This window comes from Schistocerca serialis, chromosome 5, assembly GCF_023864345.2.
Source record: "Schistocerca serialis cubense isolate TAMUIC-IGC-003099 chromosome 5, iqSchSeri2.2, whole genome shotgun sequence".
In the NCBI taxonomy this organism is placed as follows: Eukaryota; Metazoa; Arthropoda; class Insecta; order Orthoptera; family Acrididae; genus Schistocerca; species Schistocerca serialis.
In genome coordinates, this window is record NC_064642.1 from 257,310,786 (window position 1) to 257,326,743 (window position 15,958).

A 15,958-nucleotide genomic window follows, 5' to 3' on the forward strand; every position below is an offset into this window, starting at 1 on the left:
TTTACCTACTTGGTCCTCTGCTGCCTTCACTACTTCATCCCTCAGAGCTACCCACTCTTCTTCTACTGTATTTCTTTCCGCCATTCATGTGAATTGTTTCCTTATGCTCTCCCTGAAACTCTGTACAACCTCTGGTTCTTTCAGTTTATCCAGGTCCCATCTCCTTACATTCCCACCTTTTTGCAATTTCTTCAGTTTTAATCTACAGTTCATAACCAATAGATTGTGGTCAGAGTCCAAATCTGCCCCTGGAAATGTCATACAATTTAAAACCTGGTTTCTAGATCTCTGTCTTACCATTATATAATCTATCTGATACCTTTTAGTATCTCCAGGATTCTTCCATGCATACAACCTTCTTTTATAATTCTTGAACCAAGTGTTAGCTATGATTAAGTTACGCTCTGTGCAAAATTCTACCAGACGGCTTCCTCTTTAATTTCTTACCCCCAATTCATATTCACCTACTATGTTTCCTTCTCTCCCTTTTACAACTCTCGAATTCCAGTCACCCATGACTATTAAATTTCGTCTCCCTTCACTACCTGAATAATTTCTTTTATCTCATCATACATTTCTTCAATTTCTTCGTCATCTGCAGAGCTAGTTGGCATATAAACTTCTACTACTGTAGTAGGCGTGGGCTTCGCATTTAATTATAACGAAACATACTGAGAGTGACGTATTCCTGATAAATGTTCGATCACCGTTGCCTTAGATTGACATACTGTTAAACGTCGCATGGAAACAATGAATCCAACAGGGCGTCTCAAAAATAGCGAGCGATGGACGTCACGGACGTCACGTGACCGATTTCCGATTTCAGCGAAACGCCAGCCACACGCCGTGCTCCCGCAGAGGGAGTCGCCGCAGCCGCGGGCTTGTCACGTGGGGCCGTCTGCTGCCGCGACAGTGTCCGTAAATACCACGGGCCTCACATGTTCGGAGTCCCTGCTACCCTCTGAAGCCTTCGGCACACGCCATTAATATTTCTTCTTTTCTGTTATCAGTCCTCTGACTGGTCTGATGCGGCCCGCCACGCCTTCTTCTCCTGTGACAATATCTTCGTCACAGAGTAGCAATCGCTACCTACGTCCTCAATTATATGCTGGATATATTCCAATCTCTGTCTTCCTCCTCAGTTTTTACCCTCTACAGCTCCCTGATGTCTTAACACACGTCCAATCATCCCGTCCGTTGTACTTGTCAGTGTTTTCCATATGCTTCTTTCCTCGCCGATTATGCGGAGCATCTCATCTCAAAAGCTTAGATTCTCTTCTAGTCCGGTTCTGCCACTGTCCGTAATTCACTACCATACAGTGCTGTGTTCTAAACGTACATTTCCAGAAATTTATTCCTCATGTTATGACCTATGTTTAATATTAGTAGAGTTCTCTTGGTCAGGAATGCCCTTTTTCCAGTGCTTGTCTGCTTTTTATGTCCTCCTCGATCCATTCATCGTGGGTTTCTTTGCTGCGTAGTTAGAAGAATTCTTTAAACTCGTATACTTCTCGATCCCAAAGTCCGATGTTAGGTTTCTTGCTGTTTCCATTTCCTCCACTTCTCATTACTTTATTCTTCCTTCGCCTTACTCTCAACCCATAGTCTGTACTCATTAGACCGTTCATTCCGTTCAACAGATTCTGTAATTATTCTTCACTTTCACTGAAGATAGCAATGTCATCAGCGAATCTTATCACAGATGCCCTTTCACCTTGAATTTTAATCCCGTTCTTGAACCTTTCTTTTATTTCTGTCATTGCTTCTTCGATGAATAGACTGAACAGTAGGGGTGAAAGGCTACATCCCTGTCTCATACACGTTTTGAACCATGCACTTCGTTCTTGGTCTTCCAGCCTTATTGTCCCCTCACGGTTCCAGTTCATATTGTTTGTTGCCCCTCTTTCCCTATAGCTTACCCATATTTTTCTCAGAATTTCGAATATCTTGCAACATTATATACCGGCGAACGCTTTTTCCAGGTGGACCTACGAAAGTATCTTGATTTTCCTTCAGTCTTGCTTCCAGAATTATCAACCGGAACGTCAGGACTGCTCACCTGGTGCCTTGCCTTCCCTAAAGCCACAGTGATCCTCACCGAATAGAACGTCGGTTTTCTTTACAGTTCTTCTGTATATTATTCTTGTCATCGACTTAGAAGCATGAGTTGCTGTCAAGCTGATAGTGCGGTAGTTTTCGCATTTATCTACCCTTGATATCATCGGAATAGTGTGGATGATGATGTTCCAAAAGTCTGATGCTATATCGCCTGTCTCGCACATTTTACAGACCTACGCGAATAGTCGCTTTGTTGCCACTCTCCGCAATGATTTTAGAAATTCCAGTGGAATGTTATCTGTTCCTTCTGTCTTATTTTATCTTAAGTCTTTCAAAGCCCTTTTAAAAGCCGATTGCAATACTAATTCCTATCTCTTCCATTTTGACTCCTGTTTCTTCTACCTTGTCATCAAACAAATCCTTCCTCTCATACAGGCCTTCAGTGTACTCTTTCCATCCATCCGCTCTGTACTCTGCACTCTGCTCTCTTAATTCTACCGCTCTTGCTTTTAATTTCGGCTGTTTTGGCTTTTCCATACGCCGAGTCATTCCTTCCAACAATACATGCATTCGAGGGCCATATAAACCTCTCACGCCTCTTAGTTCACAGTCTGGTAATCGGAAGTCAACTCTGCGCGACGCGAAATAGAGTAGTTAAATGACAAAATCGGGAGGCTCTAGTCCCAACCGCCCACCATTAACAGGCAAGCTGGATCTACATCTACATACATACTCCGCAACGCATGGCGGAGGGTACCTTGTATAGCATTTGTAAGTAGGCTGTTTAGGTTTTCTTATTGGTAACGCCACGTAGCGCTCTGTATGAAAATCACTGGCTGTGCTGTGTGCAGTCTGTGGCTAGTTTGCATTGTTGTCTGCCATTGTAGTGTTGGGCAGCTGGATGTGAAGAGCGCGTAGCGTTGCGCAGTTGGAGGTGAGCCGCCAGCAGTGGTGGATGTGGGGAGTGAGATGGCGGAGTTTTGAGATCGGATGATCTGGACAGAGACAGTAAATTTGTAATATTGGATGTCATGAACTGCTATATATAATATGACTTTTGAACAATATTAAGGTAAATACATTGTTTGTTCTCTATCAAAATCTTTCTTTTGCTAACTGTGCCTATCAGTAGTTTGAATCTTTTATTTAGCTGGCAGTAGTGGCGCTCGCCGTATTGCAGTAGTCCGAGTAACGAAGATTTTTGTGAGGTAAGTGATTTGTGAAACGTATAGGTTAATGTTAGTCAGGACCATTCTTGTGTAGGGATTTTTGAAAGTCAGATTGCGTTGCGCCAAAAATATTGTGTGTCAGTTTAAGCACAGTCATGTATAATTGTTCAAAGGGGACGTTTCACATTATTAGCGCTTTCTTATTCCATTCGCAAATGGAGCAAGGGGAAAACGGCCGTCTATATACCCAGTACAAGCACAAATTTCTCTTAGCTTATCTTCGTGGCTCTGCGCAAAATGCACGTTGCCGGCAGTAGAATCGTTCTGCAGTCAGCCTCAAATTTTCTTTTAGTTCCTCGCGAAAAGAAGGTCAACTTCTCTCCAGGGATTCCCGTTTGAGTACACGAAGTATCTCTGTAATACTCACGTGCTCATCGAACCTACGGGTAATGTACCTAGCAGCACGCCTGTGAATTGCTTTCCTTTTAAAACGACCTCGTTGGGTACCATTCACTCGAGCAGTACTCAAGAGCAGATCGCACTAGTGTTCTATACGCTACCTCCTTTATAGACGAGCTACACCTTCCTAAAATTCTCCCAACGGACGAAAGTGGACCATTCGCCCTCCCTACTACCGTCCTTAAATGTTCGTTCCATTTCTTATCGCTCTGCAACGTTACGTCTAGATATTTAATCAATGGGATTGTGTGAAGCAACACACTGCTAGTGCTGTATTCGAACATGATGGAAGCGTTTTTCCTACCATCACCACGAAATTAAATTTTTCTACGTTTATAGCAAGCTGCCTCTCAACACATCAACTAGAAGTTTTGTCTAACTGTAAGTCTCGATGATGGACTGTTATCTATGTGATTTTTCACAGACGACACAGCTTTGTAAGTTAATCATTGCACCAAATCGATACAGATGCCGCACTAGTGCACACAGTGAAAAAAATACATAGATGAATTATCCGTAATTCTCCCGAAGTGCAAGTGTGGCGCTGAGTTGCCTTCGCAGAACATTACAAAATAAAGCAAGAAACTATGGAGAGTTACGTTGGCGTATTACCGCTATTTGCAAATGTTAAAATGTATGTGAATTCCTAAGGGACCAAACTGCTGAGGTCATCGGTCCCTAGACTTACACACTACTTAAACTAAGTTAAGCTAAGAACAACACACACACCCATGCCCGACGGAGGACTCGAACCTCCGACGGGAGGGGCCGCGCAATACGTGACATGACGCCTCAAACCGCACGGCCACTCCGCGCGGCCGCTGTTTGCATTACCAATTTAGTCAGAATACGGCGAGTTTATTTTAAGTATGAATTGTGAACCATACCGAACTCCAAATCTCAAATAGTTTGATATAAATAATTTCGTTTATTTCGTGATGTATACTGTCTGTAGAAAAGTAGGTACTGTATGTTCTTGTCCAACCACCAAATGTAGATAGCAACAGAATATAGTTAACATGTGAGCGAAAAGGTAATAAATACTTAAATGAACACATAATTCAAAATGTGCTATTTTGTCAATGATTGACACGCTGACACCAGAGGTGTGCCACAGTATGAATTAATTCTTACAATAAATCAAAAATAGCAACTAGTTAACTGTTAATACTGCTGTTTATTAAGAGCAAATAACGTTATTAATCACTGATTATGTTTTTACTTAATTGTAAGAATAACCTGTACTTAGAAATGTTTTTAAGACACGTAAAAAAGTTATTGATGGACTAAATTTTGCGATTATTTTCAGGAAGCTGTATTCTATGCATCAGGCAGTACACTTATTATTTGTGGATTTAGAAAAAGCGTATGATATTGTACTCATCAACGGACTATGAGAACCGATTGAGTATATAGGTGTAGAAGCACAACAGATATCCCTAATGCAAAGAACATACCATCAATCGAACGCAGCAGTTAAAGTAGGTAGATAGTTGAGAGAGACATTCCAAATACCGAAAAGACTTAGACAGGGATACAGTATGTCGTCAACTCTGTTTAAAATATACATGCAGTATTCGTAACAAAGTTCCCGAATTTACTGCCCTCCAGGGAAGTTCTCGCTCTCAAATTATTCTCGGAACCGAGAGATGGCTGAAACCCCAAAGAGGAACGTTCTTGAGATATTTAGTAGGTCATGGAACTTACATCGCAAATACAGATTAAAGGGGAATTGGAGAGTGAGCGTTCATTGCAGTTGCCAAAAATATTGTATCTGTTGAGTTCGAAGTTGAGTGTGACATTGAAGTTACGTGGTCACGTATAACAAGCCTAGGTGAAACCAAGTTAATTGTTAGAAGTTTCTGCTGTGACAGTTCTTGAGTCATTCAAAGAAAGTCTACGGTTACTAGCGCGTAAATACTGAAATCATGCAATACTATTTGGAGGCGATTTTAACCTGTCAAGAATAGACTGGGATATCTATGGATTCATTGCACGGGGTACAGTCAGACACTCGTGCGAAGTACTTTTGAACACGTTTTCTGAAAACTGTGTTGAGTAGCTACTTAGGCAACCAACACTCAATGAAAATATCTAAGACGTTTTAGCTACAAATAGGCCGGAACTTATCGCCAACGTCAGTACGAAAGCCGGGATTAGCGATCATTATGTGATTATAGCAACTATGATTACGAAAGTTAATAAATCAGTCAAGAAGGCATCGAGATCGTTATCTGCTAGATAGAGCAGATAAGCTTACTACGATCTCACTTAGACAGTGAACTGACAACACTTAGTTCCAGTAAGATGGGCGTAGAGGAATTATGGGCAAAGTTTAAGCAGATTATAATTTGTGGTCTGGAGAGTTATGTGGACAATAAGTGGATAAAGAATGGAAAAGATCCACCACGAATCAGCATGGCTTTAGGAAGAATCGCTCGTGGGAATCTCAGCTTGACCTTTTCTCACGTGATGCACTGGGAACTATGGATGAAAGGCAATAGGCAGACTCGATATTTCTAAATATCCGGAAAGCGTTTGACACAGTGCCCCACTGCAGGTTGTTAAAGAAGACACGTGAGTATGGAATTGGTTTACAGATATGTGAGAGCCTCGAAGACTTCTTAAGTTATGAAACACAATATGCTGTCCCGACGATGAGTGTTCATAAGAGACAAGGGTATCGTCAGAAGTGCCCCAGGGAAGTGTGATAGGCGCGCTGTTGTTCTCTGTACACGTAACTGATTTGGCGGACAGAGTGGGCAGGAATCTGCGGTTGTTTGCTGATGATGGTGTGGTGTGCGGTGAGAGGCCAAGACTGTAGAAGAATACAATACGACTTAGACAAAATTTCTAGTTGTTGTCACAAATGGTAGCGAGGATTAAATCTACGTTATGCAGATGAGTAGGAAAAACAAACCAGTAAAGTTCGTATACAGCATTAGTCGTCTCCTGCTTGACACAGTCACGTCGTTTAAATATCTGGATGTAACGTTGCAAAGCGATATGAAATGAAACGAGAATGTGAGGACTGTGGTAGGGAAGCGAATGGTCGATTTGGATTTGTTTAGAGAATTTTAGGAAAGAGAGTTTCATCTGTAAATGAGACCGCACGTAGGACTCTAGTGAGAACTATTCTTGAGTACTGGTGGAGTGTTTGGGCTCCGTACCAGATCGGATTGAAGGAAGTCATCGAAGCATTGAGATGTTGGCTGCTAGATTTTTTACTGATAGGTTCGAACAATTCGCAAGTGTTACGAACTGCTTCGGGAACTCAAGCGGGAATCACTAGACGGAAAGCGACATTCTTTTCGCGGAACACTATTGGGCAAATTTAGATAACCGGCATTTGAAGCTGACTGCAGAACGATTCTACTGTCTCCAACATACACTGCGCGTAGTCGTTTTTCTCTCTATTTGCGAGTGGAACAGCAAAGGAAATGACTAGTGGTGGTATGGGACACCCTTCGCCATGCGCCGTACGTTGCAAAATGGTTCAAATGGCTCTGAGCACTATGGGACTTAACTTCTAAGGTCATCAGTCCCCTAGAACGGAGAACTACTTAAACCTAACTAACCTAAGGACATCACACACATCCATGCCCGAGGCAGGAGTCGACCGTGCGACCGCAGCGGTCGTTCGGTTCCAGACTGTAGCGCCTAGAACCGCTCGGTCACCCCGGCCGGCCGTACGTTGCAATGCGGAGTATCGATGTAGATGTAGATGTAAGTTCGAACGTTGGAATCAGTCATGCGGAGGTATGAGATTTCCTTTCCAGCATGGTACTATCTACAAGTAAAATGCTAAATGAATTTCTGTGCAGCCGGGCAATATCAAAAGAAACAAAATAGAAGATTCTGCAAACAGTAGTGGAAAGTATTCTAACGTACTGTGAGACCTTGAGAGAGCGGCATAAAGTCAGACTTGAGGCAGTAGCGATGGATGGTATAAGTATGGCAACAATAATATCCAGGACAGATCTGAGAAAAAATGAGGAAATCGGGGAGATAATACACTCCTGGAAATTGAAATAAGAACACCGTGAATTCATTGTCCCAGGAAGGGGAAACTTTATTGACACATTCCTGGGGTCAGATACATCACATGATCACACTGACAGAACCACAGGCACATAGACACAGGCAACAGAGCATGCACAATGTCGGCACTAGTACAGTGTATATCCACCTTTCGCAGCAATGCAGGCTGCTATTCTCCCATGGAGACGATCGTAGAGATGCTGGATGTAGTCCTGTGGAACGGCTTGCCATGCCATTTCCACCTGGCGCCTCAGTTGGACCAGCGTTCGTGCTGGACGTGCAGACCGCGTGAGACGACGCTTCATCCAGTCCCAAACATGCTCAATGGGGGACAGATCCGGAGATCTTGCTGGCCAGGGTAGTTGACTTACACCTTCTAGAGCACGTTGGGTGGCACGGGATACATACGGACGTGCATTGTCCTGTTGGAACAGCAAGTTTCCTTGCCGGTCTAGGAATGGTAGAACGATGGGTTCGATGACGGTTTGGATGTACCGTGCACTATTCAGTGTCCCCTCGACGATCACCAGTGGTGTACGGCCAGTGTAGGAGATCGCTCCCCACACCATGATGCCGGGTGTTGGCCCTGTGTGCCTCGGTCGTATGCAGTCCTGATTGTGGCGCTCACCTGCACGGCGCCAAACACGCATACGACCATCATTGGCACCAAGGCAGAAGCGACTCTCATCGCTGAAGACGACACGTCTCCATTCGTCCCTCCAATCACGCCTGTCGCGACACCACTGGAGGCGGGCTGCACGATGTTGGGGCGTGAGCGGAAGACGGCCTAACGGTGTGCGGGACCGTAGCCCAGCTTCATGGAGACGGTTGCGAATGGTCCTCGCCGATACCCCAGGAGCAACAGTGTCCCTAATTTGCTGGGAAGTGGCGGTGCGGTCCCCTACGGCACTGCGTAGGATCCTATGGTCTTGGCGTGCATCCGTGCGTCGCTGCGGTCCGGTCCCAGGTCGACGGGCACGTGCACCTTCCGCCGACCACTGGCGACAACATCAATGTACTGTGGAGACCTCACGCCCCACGTGTTGAGCAATTCGGCGGTACGTCCACCCGGCCTCCCGTATGCCCACTATACGCCCTCGCTCAAAGTCCGTCAACTGCACATACGGTTCACGTCCACGCTGTCGCGGCATGCTACCAGTGTTAAAGACTGCGATAGAGCTCCGTATGCCACGGCAAACTGGCTGACACTGACGGCGGCGGTGCACAAATGCTGCGCAGCTAGCGCCATTCGACGGCCAACACCGCGGTTCCTGGTGTGTCTGCTGTGCCGTGCGTGTGATCATTGCTTGTACAGCCCTCTCGCAGTGTCCGGAGCAAGTATGGTGGGTCTGACACACCGGTGTCAATGTGTTCTTTTTTCCATTTCCAGGAGTGTAGATACAGTACAACAAGTCGTGCAAAGAACTGAGAATAGAGGTTTTCACAGATATCACCATGCACGGCGAGTGGAGCAAGGATGATGGCCAAGAGCAATCTGTGAATGGTCGCCACCAGGAAGGAGGAAGCGTGGACGGCCGAGATTAATATAGAGAGTGGGAGTAATTGCTATGGTGAGGAAGAGATATCGGAAAGAAGAAGACTGCCATGATCGTGGAAGCTAGCGAATAGGAAAACATGGCAACTGCTGAAGAGTGGAGAACCTGTTAACAGTAAAAGAAAAACTAAGTATTTTCAATAAACTATACGTATTACAGTAAGTAATACTTACCTTTTTATGCAACTATCATAGAGTTTAATAGGTTTTTTCAGTTTCTGGGAAAAATTAAGAAATCTGTCATTCACTGAAATAAAATGTCGTAACGAAAGAAATTATAGCTGCTTTTCTTCTGTTAAACACAAGCCGTGTAATAAGTTTGTCTCGTCGTTTATCGTAAGTTCATGAGCACCATTTTTTTCACAGTAAATTTAATTTCGAGAACGAGACGAGCAAAAAACAATACACGGTGCAAACTTGAATTTGGCCGTTCTCAACTTAATTGCGCCGGACACGCCGTAACGCGGCAGGAAATTTACTTTAATGCGCTTCATTAACGCGGCCTGCTGCTGAGGGCTCCCCAATTGTAAACAGCTCCGCTCTAAGCGTCGCTTCGCGTCGCCGGGAAATTAGTAACCGAATCTGGAGGCGCCCAACCTCTGCAGAGGGGACGCGCAGACCGCCATCTCTGAGCGCAGCTGAGGGTTCGCTGGCGAACTTTTGCAACTCAGGGCCTTTGCCAGGTGTTTCGCCGCACTAGGCTGCAAATGAAAAGTGACGCCCTCTGTTTTTTACTGCCATCGGTCTGCTCAGTATCCCCCTCCACCACCAACAATGTTCGACGGCATAACAGTGCTAATCCGCTATTATGCTTTTGATCATTAACCGCTATTATACTTTTAATCATTAAACTAAGATGACCTGAAGTCCTCATTTTCTGCGGAGAGTCCTCAGTTTTCACGCCTTGTCCTCAAACGCTTTAAAACTGATTGTGGACAAAAAATGTACACCTTTTCTTATTTTTTATCCTCAGTTTTGAAATTGCCCAAAATGACTGAAATAGGAATAATGAGCTCTCAAAAGAGATAAAGCAAGGTAATTTTTATTTCCGTGTCTCTCCAGTGGCGTCTGTTTTAGTTTCGGAGTAGGTAGAAGAAATGTGTTTCCTTAGGTCAAAGGAAGCAAAGACTTAAAATGTAACTGTTCTGTGTGCTTCTGAAAACAATTCGGTGTTTTAATTTTTTCTCCTTTTTATTTTTTCTCATTTGCTCATTTTTTTCTCAGTTTGATTTGAAATTAATTTTTTCCTTCTTTTGTAGTCCCTAAAATTTTGCCACTCTAGGCGGCAGTTTTCTCTGCCAGAGAGCAGGGGCGAAAGACTACATTCCTATCTTACACCGTTTTTAATCCGAGTGCTTCGTTCATGGTCTTCCATTCTCATCGTTCCCTCTTGCCTCTTCTACATATTTCACATTACCCGTCTTTCTCTGTAGCTTATCCCTATCTTTCTCAGAATTTCGAACATCTTGCATCATTTCACATTGTCGAACGCTTTTCCTGTGTCTTGATTTTCTTTATTGTTGCTTCCATTATCAACCGCAACGTCAAAATTGCCTGTCTGGTGCCTTTACGTTTCATAAAGACAAACTCATAGTCATCTAACACAGCTTCAGTTTTCTTTTACATTCTTCAACAGCTTTGATGCATGAGCTGTCAAGTGGATTGTGGGAGCTATTGCAGTCTTCGGAATTGTGTGGATGACTGTATCGCCAGACTCTACATTCTAGCCGCGCGGTCTCAGGCGCCTTGTCACGGTTCGCGGGGCCTACCGCCCGACGGAGGTTCGAGTCCTCGCTCGGGTATGAGTGTGTGTGTTGTCCTTAGCGTAACTTGGTTTAACTTAGGTTAGGTAGTGTGTAAGCCTAGGAACCGATGACCTCAGCAGTTTGGTCCCATAGGAAACACACAAACTTCCAATTTCATACATTCTATACAGCAAAGTGAATACTCGTTTTGTTGGCATTGATTTCTGATTTCCATCCTTTCCTCCTTATTAGAGTTTAAGTTTTGCAAAGGTCTTTTAAATTCTGATTCTAATGTTGGATTCTCTTATAGCCGGCCGAAGTGGCCGAGCGGTTCTAGGCGCTACAGTCTGGAATCGCGAGTCTGGAACCGTGCGACCGCTACGGTCGCACGTTCGAATCCTGCCTCGGGCATGGATGTGTGTGATGTCCTTAGGTTAGTTAGGTTTAAGTAGTTCTAAGTTCTAGGGGACTGATGACCTCAGAAGTTAAGTCCCATGGTGCTCAGAGCCATTTTTTTATCTCTTATATATCGAATCATGCAGCTTTACTGTATGATTAAATGATGATGGCGTCCTCTTGGGTAAAATATTCCGGAGGTAAAATAGTCCCCCATTCGGATCTCCGGGCGGGGACTACTCATGAGGATGTCATTATCAGGAGAAAGAAAACTGGCGTTCTACGTATCGGAGCGTGGAATGTCAGATCCCTTAATCGGGCAGGTAGGTTAGAAAATTTAAAAAGGGAAATGGATAGGTTAAAGTCAGATATAGTGGGAATTAGTGAAGTTCGGTGGCAGGAGGAACAAGACTTTTGGTCAGGTGAATACAGGTTTATAAATACAAAATCAAATAGGGGTAATGCAGGAGTAGGTTTAATAATGAATAGGAAAATAGGAATGCGGGTAAGCTACTACAAACAGCATAGTGAACGCATTATTGTGGCCAAGATAGATACGAAGCCCACACCAACTACAGTAGTACAAGTTTATATGCCAACTAGCTCTGCAGATGACGAAGAAATTGAAGAAATGTATAATGAAATAAAAGAAATTATTCAGATAGTGAAGGGAGACGAAAATTTAATAGTCATGGGTGACTATTCGAGTGTAGGAAAAGGGAGAGAAGGAAACATAGTAGGTGAATATGGATTGGGGCTAAGAAATGAAAGAGGAAGCCGCCTTGTAGAATTTTGCACAGAGCACAACTTAATTATAGCTTGGTTTAAGAATCATGATAGAAGGTTGTATACATGGAAGAACCCTGGAGATACTAAAAGGTATCAGATAGATTATATAATGGTAAGACAGAGGTTTAGGAACCAGGTTTTAAATTGTAAGACATTTCCAGGGGCAGATGTGGACTCTGACCACAATCTATTGGTTATGACCTGTAGATTAAAACTGAAGAAACTGCAAAAAGGTGGGAATTTAAGGAGATGGGACCTGGATAAACTGAAAGAACCAGAGGTTGTACAGAGTTTCAGGGAGAGCATAAGGGAACAATTGACAGGAATGGGGGAAAGAAATACAGTAGAAGAAGAATGGGTAGCTTTGAGGGATGAAGTAGTGAAGGCAGCAGAGGATCAAGTAGGTAAAAAGACGAGGGCTAGTAGAAATCCTTGGGTAACAGAAGAAATATTGAATTTAATTGATTAAAGGAGAAAATATAAAAATGCAGTAAATGAACTAGGCAAAAAGGAATACAAACGTCTCAAAAATGAGATCGACAGGAAGTGCAAAATGGCTAAGCAGGGACGGCTAGAGGACAAATGTAAGGATGTAGAGGCTTATCTCACTAGGGGTAAGATCGATACTGCATACAGGAAAATTAAAGAGACCTTTGGAGATAAGAGAACCACTTGTATGAATATCAAGAGCTCAGATGGAAACCCAGTTCTAACCAAAGAAGAGAAAGCAGAAAGGTGGAGGGAGTATATAGAGGGTCTATACAAGGGCGATGTACTTGAGGACAATATTATGGAAATGGAAGAGGATGTAGATGAAGATGAAATGGGAGATACGATACTGCGTGAAGAGTTTGACAGAACACTGAAAGACCTGAGTCGAAACAAGGCCCCCGGAGTAGACAACATTCCATTGGAACTACTGATGGCCTATGGAGAGCCAGTCCTGACAAAACTCTACCATCTGGTGAGCAAGATGTATGAAACAGGCGAAATACCCTCAGACTTCAAGAAGAATATAATAATTCCAATCCCAAAGAAAGCAGGTGTTCACAGATGTGAAAATTATCGAACAATCAGTTTAATAAGCCACAGCTGCAAAATACTAACACGAGTTCTTTACAGACGAATGGAAAAACTAGTAGAAGCCGACCTCGGGCAAGATCAGTTTGGATTCCGTAGAAATACTGGAACACGTGAGGCAATACTGACCTTACGACTTATCTTGAAAGAAAGATTAAGGAAAGGCAAACCTACGTTTCTAGCATTTGTAGACTTGGAGAGAACTTTTGACAATGTTGACTGAAATACTCTCTTTCAAATTCTAAAGGTGGCAGGGGTAAAACACAGGGAGCGAAAGGCTATTTACAATTTGTACAGAAACCAGATGGCAGTTATAAGAGTCGAGGGACATGAAAGGGAAGCAGTTGTTGGGAAGGGAGTAAGACAGGGTTGTAGCCTATCCCCGATGTTGTTCAATCTGTATATTGAGCAAGCAGTAAAGGAAACAAAAGAAAAATTCGGAGTAGGTATTAAAATCCATGGAAAAGAAATAAAAACTTTGAGGTTCGCCGATGACATTGTAATTCTGTCAGAGACAGCAAAGGACTTGGAAGCGCAGTTGAATGGAATGGATGGTGTCTTGAAGTGAGGATATAAGATGAACATCAGCAAAAGCAAAACGAGGATAATGGAATGTAATCGAATTAAGTCGGGTGATGCTGAGGGTATTAGATTAGGAAATGAGACAAAGTAGTAACGGAGTTTTGCTATTTAGGGAGCAAAATAACTGATGATGGTCGAAGTAGAGAGGATATAAAATGTAGACTGTCAATGGCAAGGAAAGCGTTTCTGAAGAAGAGAAATTTGTTAACATCGAGTATAGATTTAAGTGTCAGGAAGTCATTTCTGAAAGTATTTGTATGGAGTGTAGCCTTGTATGGAAGTGAAACATGGACGGTAAATAGTTTGGACAAGAAGAGAATAGAAGCTTTCGAAATGTGGTGCTACAGAAGAATGCTGAAAATTAGATGGGTAGATCACGTAACTAATGAGGAAGTATTGAACAGGATTGGGGAGAAGAGAAGTTTGTGGCACAACTTGACCAGAAGAAGGGATCGGTTGGTAGGACATGATCTGAGGCATGAAGGGATCACCAATTTAATATTGGAGGGCAGCGTGGAGGGTAAAAATCGTAGGGGGAGACCAAGAGATGAATACACTAAGCAGATTCAGAAGGATGTAGGTTGGAGTAGGTACTGGGAGATGAAGAAGCTTGCACAGGATAGAGTAGCATGGAGAGCTGCATCAAACCAGTCTCTGGACTGAAGACCACAACAACAACACAACAACATATCGAATCATAAAAAATGACGTTATAACAAAGAGATGCATGAAAAACTGTTGCATCGTCCATGACGCTTAAATTTATTATTTCGTTGCTACTAACCCCATTCGCAAAATAATTTGCACACAACATCAGCATATGACGCTGAATATACCTGCAAAATCATTTCATGACTCGTAGTTCAGGAGATATGACATCATAAACATTAAGCATAATGCCACAGGCTGTGTGATATGGGCGTGGACGCACGGCTATAAATAAATACTGGGCAACGCCGTATTTCTTTGCAAGTTGCAAATAAAACAAAAAGTCGAAGAAGAATTTTGCTTGTGACAAAGTTATTTGTAATGTCATAGGAATGCATTATATTCTCGATGGGTCATCCAAATACTTTTTACAGCAAACGGGAGTGATTTACAAGCTTGATCAAAATTCGTGGACACCCACAATTTGTCACGTTGAGTATTAATACAACTAATTTAGCGTTTACTGCTCAAAAAATTAATCTCTTATTACTTGCAGTAAACTCCTTAACTTCTTACAGTACAGTGCCATGCAATGACTGAACTGAAATTTTAATTTATGTCATATCAAGGGTGATTCAGCTGCCGCTACCACTGTCGTTTTTTGCAGCGCGCATTGTTCATAAACCACCCGCGAGATTCTTATATTCTCTAGAACACCATGTGCAAACTACACTACCGCCCATTAAAATTGCTACAACAAGAAGAAATGCAGATGATAAACGGGTATTCATTGGACAAATATACTATACTAGAACTGACATGTGATTAATTTTCACGCAGTTTGGGTGCTTAGATCCTAAGAAATCAGTACCCAGAACAACCACCTCCGGCCGTAATAACGGCCTTGATACGCCTGGGCATTGAGTCAAACAGAGCTTGGATGGCGTGTACAGGTACAGCTGCCCATGCGGTTTCAACACGATACCACAGTTCATCAAGAGTAGTGACTGGCGTATTGCGACGAGCCAGTTGCTCGGCCACCATTGACCAGTCGTTTTCAATTGGTGATAGATCTGGAGAATGTGCTGGCCAGGGCAGCAGTCGAACATATTCTGTATCCAGAAAGGCCCGTACAGGACCTGAAACATGCGGTCGTGCATTATCCTGCTGAAATGTAGGGTTTCGCAGGGATCGAATGGAGGGTAGAGCCACGGATCGTAACACATCTGAAATTTAACGTCCACTGTTCAAGGTGCCGTCAATGTGAACAAGAAGTGACCAACACGTGTAACGAATGGCACCCCATACCATCACAGCGGGTGATACGTCAGTATGGCAATGACGAATACACGCTTCCAATGTGCGTTCAAACAGAAACTGGACTCATCCGAAAAAATGACGTTTTGCCATTCGTGCAGCCAGGTTCGTCGTTGAGT

At 43.3% G+C, this 15,958-nt stretch overlaps 1 protein-coding gene across 1 annotated transcript in view; it reads right to left on the reverse strand.

Annotated features, from left to right (window-relative positions):
• Positions 1 to 15,958, reverse strand: part of LOC126481881 (sodium/potassium/calcium exchanger Nckx30C) — a 1,430,899-nt gene that overhangs the window by 1,389,900 nt on the left and 25,041 nt on the right. The window lies entirely within an intron of this gene.